General features: G+C 37.2%; 1 pseudogene; it reads left to right on the forward strand.

The window, feature by feature from the left end:
* Positions 1-5,134: 5,134 nt before the first annotated feature.
* Positions 5,135-8,723, forward strand: LOC100998808 (annotated as a pseudogene).
* The last annotated feature ends 6,980 nt before the right edge of the window (positions 8,724-15,703 follow it).

The raw sequence follows: 15,703 nt of genomic DNA on the forward strand, positions 1-15,703 counted from the left end.
ATTGTACAAATCTTTAGTTTCCATTTTATCTTTGTATACTTAAGCAGCTGAATAGAAGGAGTTGTTATTTCTTGTTTAACTTATTTTAAGCACATGTGCTCTAAATATATACTATTATGCAGGTGAGCCTGTGTGTCTTTTAACTCATGTGCAGTCATTGTAAACTCTTTTATTGGTTATATATTTGAAATCTGAGAAGTTGGTTCTTGGTGTTCTGGAAAGTACATGAAAACTTATAGTGGGCTGAACTTCCTTGTTGTCTGTTGAAAATGAATGAATGGGCCTGAATCTGCTCCTTGCCTATTTACTGAGATATACGTAAATCATACAATATCATGTGAGATGGAATTAAGAGAATCATAGAATGTCAGATTTGGAAGAGACCTTAGAGCACATTATCACGATTTTATTGGTCAGGGAAACAGAGCCTCTGTGGGTATTATGTGAATACGGGATTTAATGTAAAAATTAGACCTCATCCAATATTGTAAGAACTGAAAAAGTGAAGGTCTAGAGGGGAGTTGGAAACACCAAGAAAAGGTCACAAATCATTCAGCCTTTAGGCACTGGTGTGAGTGGACAAACGGAAGCTTTCATGGAAATCCAAGAAATTTAAGGACTACATAAAATTTGAACAATTGTGCTTTTGATATATTGAAATTTCACTATGTATCAGTAACTATGCTAAGCATCACACATCTTGCATGTCTTTTTCTTAGTGATTTTAAAATTATTTTTCAATTATTTATACATAAATAAATATGAAAATCTATACATAGAAAAATTGAGTGAGAAACACGAAAGACCCTGTAAGAAAAGCCACATTGTCATCAGAACAAGGATCCTAGTAGAAAATAGTTTAGGTAGCGTCTTTAGATCATAGTATATCTTTCAGCTTCCTTTTGAAGTTATAAGAATTTCTTTTGAAGAATTAAATGGGAAAGGTAGTGAATGAGCCCGGGGAAATAAAGAAAGCTCCACAGTCTGGCATCTGACAGATCTGTAAAATGAGCCAAATACTGGATATCTGGCATGAACATGGTTTCAGAGTGGGATGGTTTGATTTGTTTTTTCTTCTGAGCTCACCATGACCAACTTCCAGATCTCAGAAAAATTTCAGTATGGTAGAGTGAATGTCCTCAGCTGACAACAGTGCCTAGAAGCAAGAGTGGGGACTTCATTAGCATGTGGTCCAAGCTGATAGTAACCTGAGCCAGGTATCCCAGAGCTGAAGGATTCTTAGTAGTAATAGCCATTAGCATGTCTGTTTCTTGGGTCACACTGCTTAATCTAACTGGTTGCTGTTTATGTCTATTCAATTGTCATCTGGAATTGCCCTTCAGCATGACCCTGAGGATTCCGCTTACTTGTCTCCTGTGTTAGATCCCCTAGATCCTGTATTGAAGTGAAACACAAAATCAGAAGCTTTTTGAGCAATGGTTCATGAACCATTTTGGTTCATTTTGGTTCATTTTGTTGCAAACTAAACTAAAATGTTTTTATTATATTATCAGATTTAATTTTTAATTAGTCTGGATTAAAATTTTAGGTTTTTTGTTACTTAGCTTACAATTTTGAAGGCATTGCGCAAGTATTGTTTTTTGAGAACTCCAAAGACACTTTGAATCCCAATCTTATATGTGATACCTAATTTTATTTTCTCTTCCCTGGAATGCTGTAAGATTTTTCTCTTTGCATTCTATGTCCTTGTATTTCCTCAGTTTGGATGTGCTTTATTCCACTTATATCAGTTAGCAGTATATATTTCAGGAAAATTATTCCAACGTATTTTGTAAGTAATTTCCTTTTCTTTCTTTTTTTGTTCTCTTTCTAGAGGTCTTCTCACTTATATGTGGGACCTCCTGAACTCATTCCGTAATTTTTAATATTTTTTCCCATGTTCTATTTTCTCAACTTGCTGTTCTCTTTTCATCATTTCCTGAACCTGTTTTTTTGTTTTTTGGTTTTTTTTTCAAATTTTCTATTGAGTTCCTCACCTCTACTCTTACGTGTTTTTGTTCTTTGATTTTGTTACAGCACTTCTTGTTTCATGGCTGGCTGAAATGTTTTTCTTATTTCTCTGAAGATTAAAATTACAGTTCTACTAAAGTTCTTTCTGTTTTCTGTTCACATAAGCTCTGTTCCTTCTAAGTTGTTTTTTATTCTGTTTATTTCTGTCTACACCTTTCATATTAGAGGTGACCTTCGGATATTTGTGCATCCTTGGCAGTTGTCATTTCCTTTTTTTTTTTTTTTGAGATAGAGTCTTGCTCTATCACCAGGCTGGAGTGCAGTGGCACGATCTTGCTCACTGCGACCTCTGCCTCCTGGGTTCAAGCGATTCTTTTGCCTCAGCCTCCTGAGTAGCTGGGACTACAGGCACACGCCACCATGGCCAGATAATGTTTGTATTTTTAGTAGAGAATGGGTTTCACCATGTTGGTCAAGATTGTCTCGATCTCTTGACCTCGTGATCCTCCCCCCTTGGCCTCCCAAAGTGCTGAGATTACAGGTGTGAGCCACCGCTCCCAACCCATTTCCTCCAATGAATCAGATCCAAAAGTGGATTAAATACTCTGAGTGCTTGGCTTGGGTAGCACTTGTTACCTCTAAGGAGACTTGCTTGAATTCTTTATATGATGTTAGTCTTTCTCCTTAGGCTGGTAAGGTTGAAAGAAAAGTCTCTTCCAATATTGTCCTTGTATATTCGTGTCTTAAAACATCTCTTTAGTGGTTTTAAATATGTGTGTGTGTGTGTTTAAGGGAGAAGTGTGATAAAAGGGCTTTTAAATTTTTTGGAAACTAGGATGTCCCTATTATCTTACTAAGCCTCACAGCAAATACCGAATGAAGATGGGGGGAGGCTAGTGGGAAGTGTTTTCTTTTCCTTGTGGAAATGAGTTTAAAGGGTTTTATGACTTGTCCATATTCTCACAACTGTTGAGTGGATAAATCAGAATCTGAATGTGCAGAAGGTGGATTTTATAGACACTGACTAAAGATGTGTGCCCTGGGGACAAAATAAAGCCTAGATAATAGCTTCTCTGACAGTTCGTGAGGATCTGACAGTTTCTGGTCTGTATAAGTGAAGAAGGAATCAATAAAAGAGGTATATCAAATTATATAATCAAATAAGCAATATTACTTGATTATATAATTTTGAATAAACATTTTAGTTTAACCAGAGAAGCTTGTTCAAAATCCGTTAGTTCTACTTCCAAAATCAACTTCAAGTCTGTGCATTCCTCTCCAACTCCACTGCTACCTTTCTAGTCTTCAAATATTCACTAGTAGTCTCTTGGCTTCTCATAATAAACCTCCTACCTGATGATCTCACCTCCATTCTTCATCTCTTCTTACAAATAATGCATATGGAACTGAGAAGAATCTTTTCTAAAATTTATATCATCCCCTTTCCTTGCTTAAGATGTTTTAAAGTTTTTCTTTAACAGTAAAAGGTAAAATATAATTCCTCAGCATGGTCCATAAGGCCTGAATAGGCTGATGTTTATCCACTTTTTCAACATCAGCTTTTGCTTCACTCACTGTGCTCCAACCATAATGGTTTTATTTCACATTTGAAAAAGTGCTGGGAGATTTCCTACTTTAAGGATTTGCCTTAGGCTATTCTCATTGCCTGGGATGCTCTTCCTACTACTGCCAATTGATTGACACTTCATCATCATTCTTCAGAACTCATCTTAAATTCCCTTTTTAAGAGTCTGGCATAATCTACGCCCTCGGTGAATTATATTCTTTGTTTCTTTTAATGTTTCAGATTATCTACATGTAATTGCTAAACTATCCGAAAATAATCTAGAAAATCTGAAAAGTCATTCTTTTCATTGTATGCATTTGTACTTTTCCAACCACAATGTCAGAAGCATATTATCAGATGAGAACGTGCTTTTAATTCGTAAAGTAAGGTTTTAAGAAGCCACTTTGTGTGAGATAGCGAAGTGTGCTGAAACAGCACTGGGGGCTTGGGCTTTGCTGCTAAGTTGAGGAGTCACCATAGCCAAGTTAAATTGCTTCCATGGACTTCATTTCCTCTATCTCTGAGGTACACAGACTGGAAGGAGACAATTCCTACAGACCTTTCTGACTTACTATTCCAAAGGTGCTCTATACTAAAACACGGCTTTCAAATGATTTTCCAATACAGGCATACCTTAGATATTAGCAATTCAGTTCCAGATCACTGCAATAAAGTGAATTTTGCAATAAAGTGAGCCAGACAAAAATTTGGGTTTTCTTGTGCATATGAACGTTATGTTTGTGATATACTATATTCTATTAAGTGTGCAATAGTATTATATCAACAAAACAATGTACATACACCTTAAATAAAAATACTCTTGCTAAAAAATGCTAACCATCATCAGGGCCTTCAGCAGGTCCTAATCGTTTTGCTGGTGTAAGATCTTACGTCAATGTTGATGGTTGCTGACTGATCAGAGTGGTGGTTGCTGAAGGTTGGGGAAGCTGTGAGGATTTCTTAAAACAAAACAATAATGAAGTTTGTTCCATCAGTTGACTCAAGAACATTCTTGTCCCAAAAGAAGTCTCTGTAGTGTGTGATGCTGTAAAACTTCTCTCAGAATTGAAGTTAGTCCTCCAAACCCTGCCACTGCTTTATCAACTAGGTTTATGTAATATTCTAAATCCTTTGCTGTCATTTCAAAATACTTACAGCATGTCCACCAGAAGTAGATTCCAATTTTAAAAAACAAAACACTTTTTTTGGCTCATTCATAAGAAACTCTTCACCCATTCAAGCTCTATCATGAACTTGCAGTAATAGAGTCACATCTTCAGAGTAGATTTAGCATAATTCTTGTGAACCCTAGGATTTTCAGAATGACGAATGAGATTTGGCTTCAACTTAAAGTCACATCTGCATTAGCCCCTCACAAGAGAGTCAGCCTATTCTTGGAAGCTTTGAAACTAGGAATTGACTTCCACTCTTTATGAAAGTTCTAGATGGCATCTTCTCCCCACAGGAGGTTGTTTTAAGTACACTAAAAATCTTCAGAAGACCCGGATGGTGGGAGGCACTATCCGGATCTTCTGTAGCCTGCGCTGGCCCTGGGATCTCAGCATAGGTCTTTGGCTCTTCCTCCTCTTGAGCAGCCGTGGCTGCCAGGAAGACCCAGAACCCCAAGGCTGGGGTGGCCCAAGTGCAGGTGGTTTTGGTGCTCAATATCAGTGTGGTGCAGGGGCTACAGGACATACTGAGGACCAACCTGGGATCCAAGGGCACCATGAGGACGCCTGTTTCTGGTGCTGGACAAATCAAACTTACTAAAGACAGCTATGTGCTGCGTCACAAAATGCAAATTCACAAAGTGCAAATGCTATTAAATGTATTCTTAATAGCAAAAGTAGCAACAGCTCAGGATGATATAACTGGTGATGGTATGACTTACAATGTCCTAATAATTAGAGAGCTACTGAAACAGTCCAACCTTGACATTTCTGAAGGCCTTCATCCCATTATTCAATCACTGAAGGATTTGAGACTCTAAAGGAAAGGGCCCTTCAGTTCTTGGAACATGTCAAAGTAAGCAGAGAGATGCGCACAGAAACATTTAAGAGATGTGACCAGTACATCTCTTCATACTAAAGTTTGTGCTGAACTTGCAGACGTCTTAACATAGGCTGTAGTGGACTCCATTTTGGCCATTAAAAAACAAGATGAACCTATTGATCTCATAGAGATGAAAAATAAACCTGAAACTGATACAAGCTTAGAGGCCTGTTTTGGACCATGGAGCACGGCATCCTGATATGAAGAAAAGGGTGGAAGATGCATACATCCTCAAGTGTAGTGTGTCATTAGAATAAGAAAAAAGGAAGTAAATTCTGGCCTTTTTATTTACAAGAATGAAGAAGAGAGAGGAAAAAAATCATAAAATCAGAAAGAAAGTTCATTGGACATATAGTTAAAAAATAATAGAACTGGCCAGGCGCGTTGGCTCATGCCTGTAATCCCAGCACTTTGGGAGGCCGAGGCGGGCGGTTCACGAGGTCAGGAGATCGAGACCATCCTGGCTAACACGGTGAAACCTTGTCTCTACTTAAAAAAAACCAAAAAAATTAGCAGGGTGTGGTGGCGACGCCTGTGGTCCCAGCTACTCGGGAGGCTAAGGAGGCTAAGGCAGGAGAATGGTGAGAACCCAGGAGGCAGAGCTTGCAGTGAGCCGAGATCGCGCCACTGCACTCCAGCCTGGGTGAGAGTGAGATTCCGTCTCAAAAAAAAAAAAAAAAAAAAAAAAATAGAACTGAAAAGGAAAATCTGCGGTGATTCAGATAAAGGACTTGTTGTTATTACCAAAAGCGAATTGATCTCTTTTCCTTAGACACTCTTGCAAAAGAAGGTGTAGTAGGTCTGCACAGAGCTAAAAGTAGAAATATGAACCGGCTGACTCTGGCTTGTGGCAGGGTAGCTCTGATTTATTTTGATGACCTAAATCCCAACTGCTTGGGACTTGCAGTTCTTGTGCGTGAGTATATATTGAGAGAAGAGAAGTTCACCTTTATTGAGAAATGTAACAATCCTCACTCTGTCACATCATTGATCAAAGGATTGAATAAACACACACTCTCTCAAACCACAGATGCCATCAGAGATGGCTTGAGGGCTGTCAGAAGAGCTATTAATGATGGCTGTGTAGTTCCAGGTGCTGGTGCTGTGGACGTGGCAATGGCAGAGGCCCTAATTAAATATAAGCCCAGTGTAAAGGGCAGTGAACAGCTTGGAGTTCAACCATTTACTGATGCATTGCTCGATTATTCCCAAGGTTCTTGCTCAGAATTCTGCTTTTGACCTTCAAGAACATTAGTTGAAATTCAAGCAGAATATTCAGAATCAGTCTGCTTGTGGATGTGGACCTCAACATAGGTGAACCAATGGTAGCAGCAGAAATAGGAGTATGGGATAACCATTGATTAAAGAAACAGCTTCTTCACTCCTGCACTGTGATTGCCACCAACCTTCTCTTGGTTGTCGAGATCATGCAAGCTATTAATAGAATGTCCTCTCTGAAAGGTTCAGTTGAAGCTTTGCTGTATCTGAGTCTTAAAGACTCTGCAAAGTGATCCTGAGGAATATAGCTGTGGAATTTTTGTCCAAGCTTCAAATGGTTTTCAAAGGAATTTTCTTTTCCCATATGTAAAAAAGGAGAGAACACTGGAACCTAACAGAATTTTGAAGTTCTGAAATTACAATTACAGTATTTTTTAAATTGCACTGAGGTATGAGCACATAAAGCAGGTCTATGTCTGTCTTTTACCCAGTGAACAGGATGTTTTGCTTTAGCTGCAGTTACATAAAATTCCATGTGAGAAAAGCATGTTATCTAGCTTATTATTAAATATTTATTGAAAAACAAATTTTAATGTTTAATAATTTCTTACGAGGATGTTTGTTAAATTATCCAACAGTATCCTATTGTCATGTATTTAGGTTTAAATAAATTTTGTGCTAATATAAATAACACTTATGTAATTTAAGATTTTGAAAGCGTCCCTGTTAGTATAAATTTCTATTTGCAACCTTATTGGATCAGTTGGACTTTTCCTGCTTTTGAAATAGCTTTGCTACAATACTCCCCACAAAACATTAAGCTGTAGTAAATGAGAAGAAGAGTAAACTAGAGGCAAGGGAGTTGAGAGAGTTGCAAGGGACAAGTGGCAAAAATAGAAGAAGCAGAGGTAAAAGATGATGGAGGGCGTGGTGACTAAGGGCTAAGGCTATTGGGTGAAATACGAGATTCATAGCTGACCATATTTTCAAGCCTCTGAACTTTTTGCTTGGGCAGCATTATCCATCCCAAACCCTCTAGTGTCATATTTTTCTCACCCAAATTACTGTTCTCTCCTACATATTTCCACAAGATTGTTTATGTACAGTTGGTCTATTTCTGTAGTCCTCGAAGATGAAATGTGTGATACTATGAACCACACCCATATAAGACAGTGAAGTAATTGATAAATGCTGTGTGTGTTCTGACTGCTCCAGCAACTGGCCATTCTCTGACCTGTTTCCTCCCACTTCAGCCTCCCCATTCCCTGAGACATCCCAATATTTGAGGGCTTAGCAGTTATCTTCAGTGAATGTGTAATAAATATTAAGTTAAAACCTCAAAACAAAAAATAAAATATGTTGCTTAGTATCTAGCCACCTTTATCAGCTATCCTAGCAGATCTTTTGGCTAACTCGCTGCAACTTCTGTGTCAAGCACTTGCTGCCTCATCTTGTACTTTCGTGTTATGAAAATGACTTCTTTGCTTAAATCTCATGAACCAAACTTTTGCCAGCTTCTGACTTTTCTTCTTTAGCCTCCTCACCTCAGTGTATAGTATCTTATGGATCATTGTATGGTCTTGCTCTGGATTAGGCTTTGGTTTAAGGGAATGTTGTGACTTGTTTGATCCTCTATCCAGACTTCTCGAACTTTCTCCATACCAGCAATATAACAGATTTGCTTTTTTATTTGTGTGTTCACTGGAATGGCACTTTTAACAACCTTCAGTAATTTTTCCTTTGCAATCATAATTTGGCTAAAGGTTGGAACAAGAGACCTAGCTTTGGGCCTATTTCAGCTTTCAACCTGTCTTCCCCTCACTTAATCCTTTCTATTTTTTGATTGAAAGTGAGAGGCATGTGACTCTTCCATTCATGTGAACACTTAGAGGCCGTTTTAGGGTTATTATTTGGCTCTATTTTATTTTATTTTATTTTATTTATTTATTTTTTGAGACAGAGTCTCCATCTGTCCCCCAGGCTGGAGTGCAGTGGCCGGATCTCAGCTCACTGCAAGCTCCACCTCCCGGGTTCACGTCATTCTCCTGCCTCAGCCTCCCAAGTAGCTGGGACTACAGGCCCCCGCCACCGCTCCTGGCTAATTTTTGTATTTTTTTAGTAGAGACGGGGTTTCACGTGTTAGCCAGGATGGTCTCGATCTCCTGACCTCGTGATCCGCCCGTCTCGGCCTCCCAAAGTGCTGGGATTACAGGCTTGAGCCACCACGCCCGGCCTATTTTATTATTAATTTATTTATTTTTGAGGCAGAGTCTCACTCTATCACCCAGGCTGGAGTACAGTGGCACAATCTTGGTTCACTGCAACTTCCGCCTCCCAGGTTCAAGTGATTCTCCTGCCTCAGCCTCCTGAGTAGCTGGGACCATACAAAGCTAAGGAAGACACGGTTTTGCCATGTTGGCCAGGCTGCTCTCAGACTCCTGACCTCAAGTGATCTGCCCGCCTCAACCTCCCAAATTGATGGGATTACAGGCATGAGCCACAGTGCCCGGCCTGGCTCAATTTTAATATTAGGATGTCTCAGGGAATAGGGAGGCTGAAGTGGAAGGAAAGAGGTCAGAGAACGGCCAGTTAGTGGAGCAGTCAAAACACACACAGCATTTATCAGTTACTTCACTGTCTTATATGGGGGTGGTTCATGGTGCCCCAAAGCAATAACAGCAAAGATTACTGATCACAGATCACCATAATAGATATCATGATTATGAAGAAGTTTGACATATTGCTAGAGTCACCAATATGTGACACAGAGACAAAAATCTGAGCACTTGCTGTTGGAAGAACGGCGCTGATGCACAGATAGCCTTGTTCCACACAGAGTTGTTACAAACTTCCAATTTGTAAAAAACACAGCATCTGCCAAGCACAATAAAGTGAAATGAAATAAAACAAGATGTGCCTCTTCTGCCAAAAACTGGAACATTTTTCAAAAATTTAAAGTGAATCTTAAAATGTATACTTTTTTATTTTTGTTAATAAAAACTTCCTTGAGTAGGCTCAGATTTGTCGTCATAAGAATATTTTTGTTTTGATTTCATTCCAACATTGAAATTAAACCGTTTCCTAAGAATACCAGCTGCCATGAGGGATTCGTGATCTGAAAGTACCACAGAAAGCAAAGAACAGAAAATGAAAACATGGCGATTAAATGTCCATTGGATGAGTCATTTAATGGTTGCCCTGAAAGAACCTGAAAATGAAACATCCCTAAAACTATGAGAAGCTAAAAAAAAAAGTGCTGTCTAAATATACACTTGCCAGTAAATGCGTGTAACAGCAGCCTCCAGCGTGGGCATGAACCAGTATTAAATTAACAACCACAAAATAACTCTATTGATTAGCCTATTGCCTCACCTGTAATGCCAGGACTTAAATCTGAGTGCAAACACTAGTGAACAGGGTTAGGTTGTACTTTACAGTGATTGGCAGCACTATGGGAAGTCAGATGCCAATGTTTGCTCATTCTAATATGTTAAGAACCTTTTTCCCTCCCAATATCACCATGGAAAGCTGTCCTCCAGGAAAATCATAGGTAGATCTAGATCCATCACATTTTAACTACAACTGTGGTTATAGTTAAACAGTGATTTAGTATTTTACAAAATCTAAACGATGTTGACTACTAATAATATGTTACTAATTATATTTTTGGAGAAATCTCACTGTTGAAACTAGGACTAAACCAACTTATAAGAACTTAAGAAAGACGTGCCAAATAACACTAAAAAGCAATGAGTCTTATTCCACGGATTCTTTTTTTTTTACACAATTCTCTCTAAAGGACAATTGTTGGATAGCAGATGGAGATTGTTACGGCATTGACCTCAAAGGTTAATGATGTATCTTTAAGTATTCATTACACAACTTTAACAATGCCTTACACAGTGAAACATTTTAAAGTTTTCAAAGGGCTTTCACCTTGACCGCTGATTATATTGTGAAGGACTGAGTAATGTACAGTGTCTCAAGTGTATTTTTTTCTTCACAGCATAATCCTGACATGTTTAAATATGCTGTAAAAGTATATTGGATGAATTAACAAATTTGGCCCACACAACAAACTATGTTAGGCAAACACAGAAGAATTAGTATACAATTTTACATATCTAGAAACAGTTTTAGTGATTTGCTAGGATGTCTTAACTATAGATAAAATCCTGAGAAGGAGTAAAGAAGTGAAACAGCCAACAAAAATCTATAGACATGGAAATTTTCAAAGAACACGTACATTTATTTCAACACTGTTATTATACTTATCAGAAATGATCAATAAAATATAGTAGACGAATGGAAGCATCAAATCAGGATTCATTTTTTTTTCAGTTTTTAGATTTTACTATTTGTTCCCTGTGATGTAACTTAGTTTGTGGTTGTTTGTTTGTTTTTATCCGTAGGGGCCAACATCACTAACTTTTTTGTGTGTTCACTTTGAGGATTTATCTTTATCTTTGAAGGGTTAAGGAAGTTCATATTTGAATCTTTCTTAAACCCTTTTACGTCTTAAGTAAAGTAACATTTCCACTGAGTCTTAAAAGATAAATGGGTTTGAATGCCAGTTTTAGTATTGGGCGAAGAGTTTTTCAAATCTAGAAAACCACATGAGCAAAGTCCCGATGTGAGAAACCACTGAGGATATACAGGGAAAAATAAGTTTGGTAGATTCATGAAATACGTGGAAAGAAAAAGTTTCATGTGTGAGAATTACATTATGAAGCACCTTGAACACCAAACAGAGCACTTTGTCCCATGAACAGTAGGAAGCTACAGTTGGTTATTGAGCAGAAGAGTTGCAGTGTAGGTCACTGTTTTGTTTTTAATAATAATGAGTTCATAGTCATATCCGTGCTATAGTGTGACCACATTGGTGACAATGACAGAAAAGGAGGGGGTGTGTGTGTGTGTTGGAAGACAGGACTAGAGTAAGAAACTGGGGCAGGATTACCATCTGAAAGGTGGTATTTCAATAGTCCAATTAAAATGGAAAACGAACCTACTACTTGCTAACTTGCTAGGTATGTAAACTAGGACAAATTACTTCCCTCTAAGCCTTGTTTTCCTCATTTGTATCCTATAGAATTATTGCTATAATTAAGTGAGAACTTGTATATACTACAATTATTAGCACCATGTCAGATATATCGTGGCTATTTCATAAATATTTATAATTATTATATCAAGCCAATTAAAATATGTTTTTGGGGAGAGGAGGACTTTAAAATTACTTATTATTATTGTGTATTTATTTTCATTGACAAAAAGTGTATGTATTTATGAGGTAAAATGTGATGTTTTGATATCTGCACATGGTGTGGAATGATTATGTTAGAGTTAGTTTGAAGTCAGAATTATCAGAAATGATCAACAAAACATAGTAGACACATGGAAGCCTCAAATCAGAATTCTTTTTTTTTTCAGTTTTTAGATTTTACTATTTATACCCTGTGATATAACTTAGTTATAAGTTATAGATAACTAAGTTATAGATATAATTAGCTTGACTTCAAGCTAATTAACATACTCTTCACTTCACATGATCATTATTTTTTTGTGTGATGAAAACACTTAAAATCTTTCTTAGCATTTCAAATATACAGTACATTATAATTATAGTCACCATGCTATATGATAGTTCTCCAGAATTTATTCCTCTAATGGATATGTTTCGGTAAAATATTTTTGTTTTTTCTCAATAAAACTTTCTTTCATAGCTGGGACATCCTATTTGACAAAGGTAACAACGCACATCCACACGTCTTTCCTAAGACTATCCTCTTGGCCACTCTCAGCTAAGAAAGCTTGGCTAAGGGGGCCTATAACAGTGAGGTCATGTTGTCACCGGGAGCTTCTGCTATTCTGCACTATACAACCAGAAAGACAGCAAACCTATGAAAGAACACCCTGCTGTGGTTGAGAAGCCAGGCATGAGCTCTGCATATTTGTTCTCCTCCAACAGTGAGTCAACCATGATGTTCACTCATTGAGGAGTGTTTGCAGACACTTGATGTTAATTTATCTTCTTGCATTTCTTTGACCCAACCTGTATATAAGATGGAATGGTGAGACTATTTTTTATTATTTACCACGTTTCTCCTCCTTAAATGGTGGAGGCCTTCTCATGCTGGAGACCAAATAGGAACGGTGACACATTTCAATGACTGGAAATGGTAAGACCGGAACAGTTATGTGTTAGGAACAAAGTATGCAGCAAGCTTTTATGGTCAAGGAGATTCCATTCTACCTTTAGGACTGGTTTTATCTTAGCAGTACCCAAGAATGATTATATGCTGGTCCTAGAATGTACAATAAATGCACACAGTATTGGAAGGTATTAATTTTTATTGTTGTCATCCATAACTAAAAAACAGTGACCTGTTATGGTCAGACAATGTATTAAAAGACAGAACTTTGAAATAAATAATATTATTTAATCCACACACTTACTAAACACTAGCCATACACCAGGCCCCTATAGTGTGTTGTTGGAATTCCAACATGGCTATGCAATATTTCCTTCACTTAAAGTATTTTGAATGGAAAGATCCCTCTAAGGAATAGGCTTGGTGAATAGTAATAACTAAGTAATCCTTCTGGCCTTTAATTAATAAATTTATAGTTAAACAGGATTCATATTAACTTCATTTCATTTTATCCAAGAAGACTTAGTACTCATTGGAAATATGACTTTGCATATTTTATTTCTTTTTGGGGACACTCATATTTCTTAGACTGCTGGAAAGATGGAAGAGTTGTGTTTTTCTCTCTAAGGTATCAACTTGGTGATTTCCCCTCAGTCTTGTACAGATAAATACATTTTGACATTTGGTTGGGTTGTCTTCTTCAGTCAGATTGGCATTACCAATCCCTTGAGAGTTCATAAACAGAGAAAAGAAGGAGGCAAGGGAGCAATAAGAATCAAAATGTAAAGAATTTGATTCTCACGATGAAGACTAAAAATATGCTTAGGTTTATTTTCCACTTGTTAACTGAACGATTAAAGAAGGAAAAGTATTTCTTTGTTCTCGAGTTTATTTTTCTGCCTGTCCTAAGACACAACTCCATGTTTGCATACATCTTTGTGGTTGGAAGAATGTTATTTGAGAAAGCATTCCTTTTAATAAAGTTTGGTCATGTAAGCCACTTTGTTATGAAATACAGTACACATTCTTGTTTTATTCATGTCAAATTTTCATCAAGGACATAAAAAATTATAGGTTCAGAGAAAGGCGGAAAATACCCAAATCTCTACATTTAATACTAAACATTGTATTGAAGTAATCAATCAAACTATTCAGTGTTAGCCATATTACTGAAAAAGGCCAATATTAAGGCCAAACAGTCCCCCTATTAATGTGCTGGGAATTCATGGGGAACTCTGATGTCTGTGGTTGGTGGTGACAGTTTGAGATTAGTATTTTAGTATTGTAATTTCCCAGAGTTGCTTCGGAAACAAAAAGATAAGACTCCATTCTACTTGTGAAGTGTATTAAAATTCTAGGGTTGAATCTATTCAATTTTTCCACCTGTATATTTGATGTTAGAATATGTTTAACTTCCTTAAAAAGTGCTCTGATGATTGTTGCAGGGATATCATCAGTTGATTCTTTCATTTGAGAAGCATCTCTTCTTCTGATTTCTGCCATGAAGTAGAAGGGGAATTAGATCTAAGTATGCTTTAGCAACTAGCTAAATATATAGTTCCAATTATATTAACTCAAAAGATTAATATTTGTTTTTGTTAGACCCAACAGGGTATGTTAAATAAAGCTCCACATTTTGGTCAATCTCCATCTGTTATTAACACTATGTTGACAAATTTTTCACTGATTAAGGTACCACTAGTCAATGTACTGGAATTAACTTATTACCTGGAAAAGTCACACTTGATATTTACACACATATAAGCTTCTAGTTAACATAAGCCCGACTAGTCCACTGGAAACATTAGGACGTTTCACTCAAGTTGGAGAAAATAGTTTTTTTCTAATTCAAGAGGCAATTGTATCAGTATAGATGGAGGAGACATGAGGAGGTATTTTTAGGAAAATTGCCGAAGTCTAACTAATATTCTTGGTAGAATGGTAGAATGTCTCATCAACTTTTTGGAACAGTAAATCCATTACAGCAATTCATCCATTTACATAGGCTTAAAAGTATAATCTGTGATTATTAGTCATTGGTTTAAAAATCTCTGAATGAATTAGACAGACATTTAATCATATAATAAGAAATAAGATGTTAGAACATCCTAAACACATTGTTTATGCTTCTTTGCCTGACCTCTGCTGTCAAAAAGCCATGACAGCTGTTTGGTTTCGAGTGTGTCCAATCCAGTGAAGTGGCAAAAATCCTTTTAGAACAAGTTAGATTGCTTCTCTTTTGTTCTACTACCCATTGTACGCACGAGCGTCATCTCTTTAGATGAGATAGCCACATTTGCAATAACTAGTTCGTTCTTTTTCTTGGGCTAAATTTGAATATTTCCTGTTTATGGCAGTATGGAAACATTTCTAGTATCTGGAAAAGCCTTGGACTTTCACTCCAGAAAGTAGCCCAAGAGACTGTGCTTTGTCTTTGCCTCCTATCTGATGACATTTCTGTACAGAACAAGTCTACTCCTACAGGCTGATGGGAAAATAGAAGCATGGCCATCAGAAGCCTACTTCTAGACATTTTTTTTTTTTTTTTGGCCAGGGCCCAAAGTCCTTTGAAAGCAAAGAGGAGTTTTTCCTGCAAATTTATCCAAACAGGTTTTCCCATGACACAAGTTGCTACACTTCCCTTTCACTCCCTTACCTATTTCCACTACAAAGTAACGACTTCATTGAACTTTCCCCAATGAATCTGTCACCCAGAACAGTCATTCTTTAAAACAGAAAG

This window comes from Papio anubis, chromosome 2 (assembly GCF_008728515.1).
Source record: "Papio anubis isolate 15944 chromosome 2, Panubis1.0, whole genome shotgun sequence".
NCBI classification, from domain to species: Eukaryota; Metazoa; Chordata; class Mammalia; order Primates; family Cercopithecidae; genus Papio; species Papio anubis.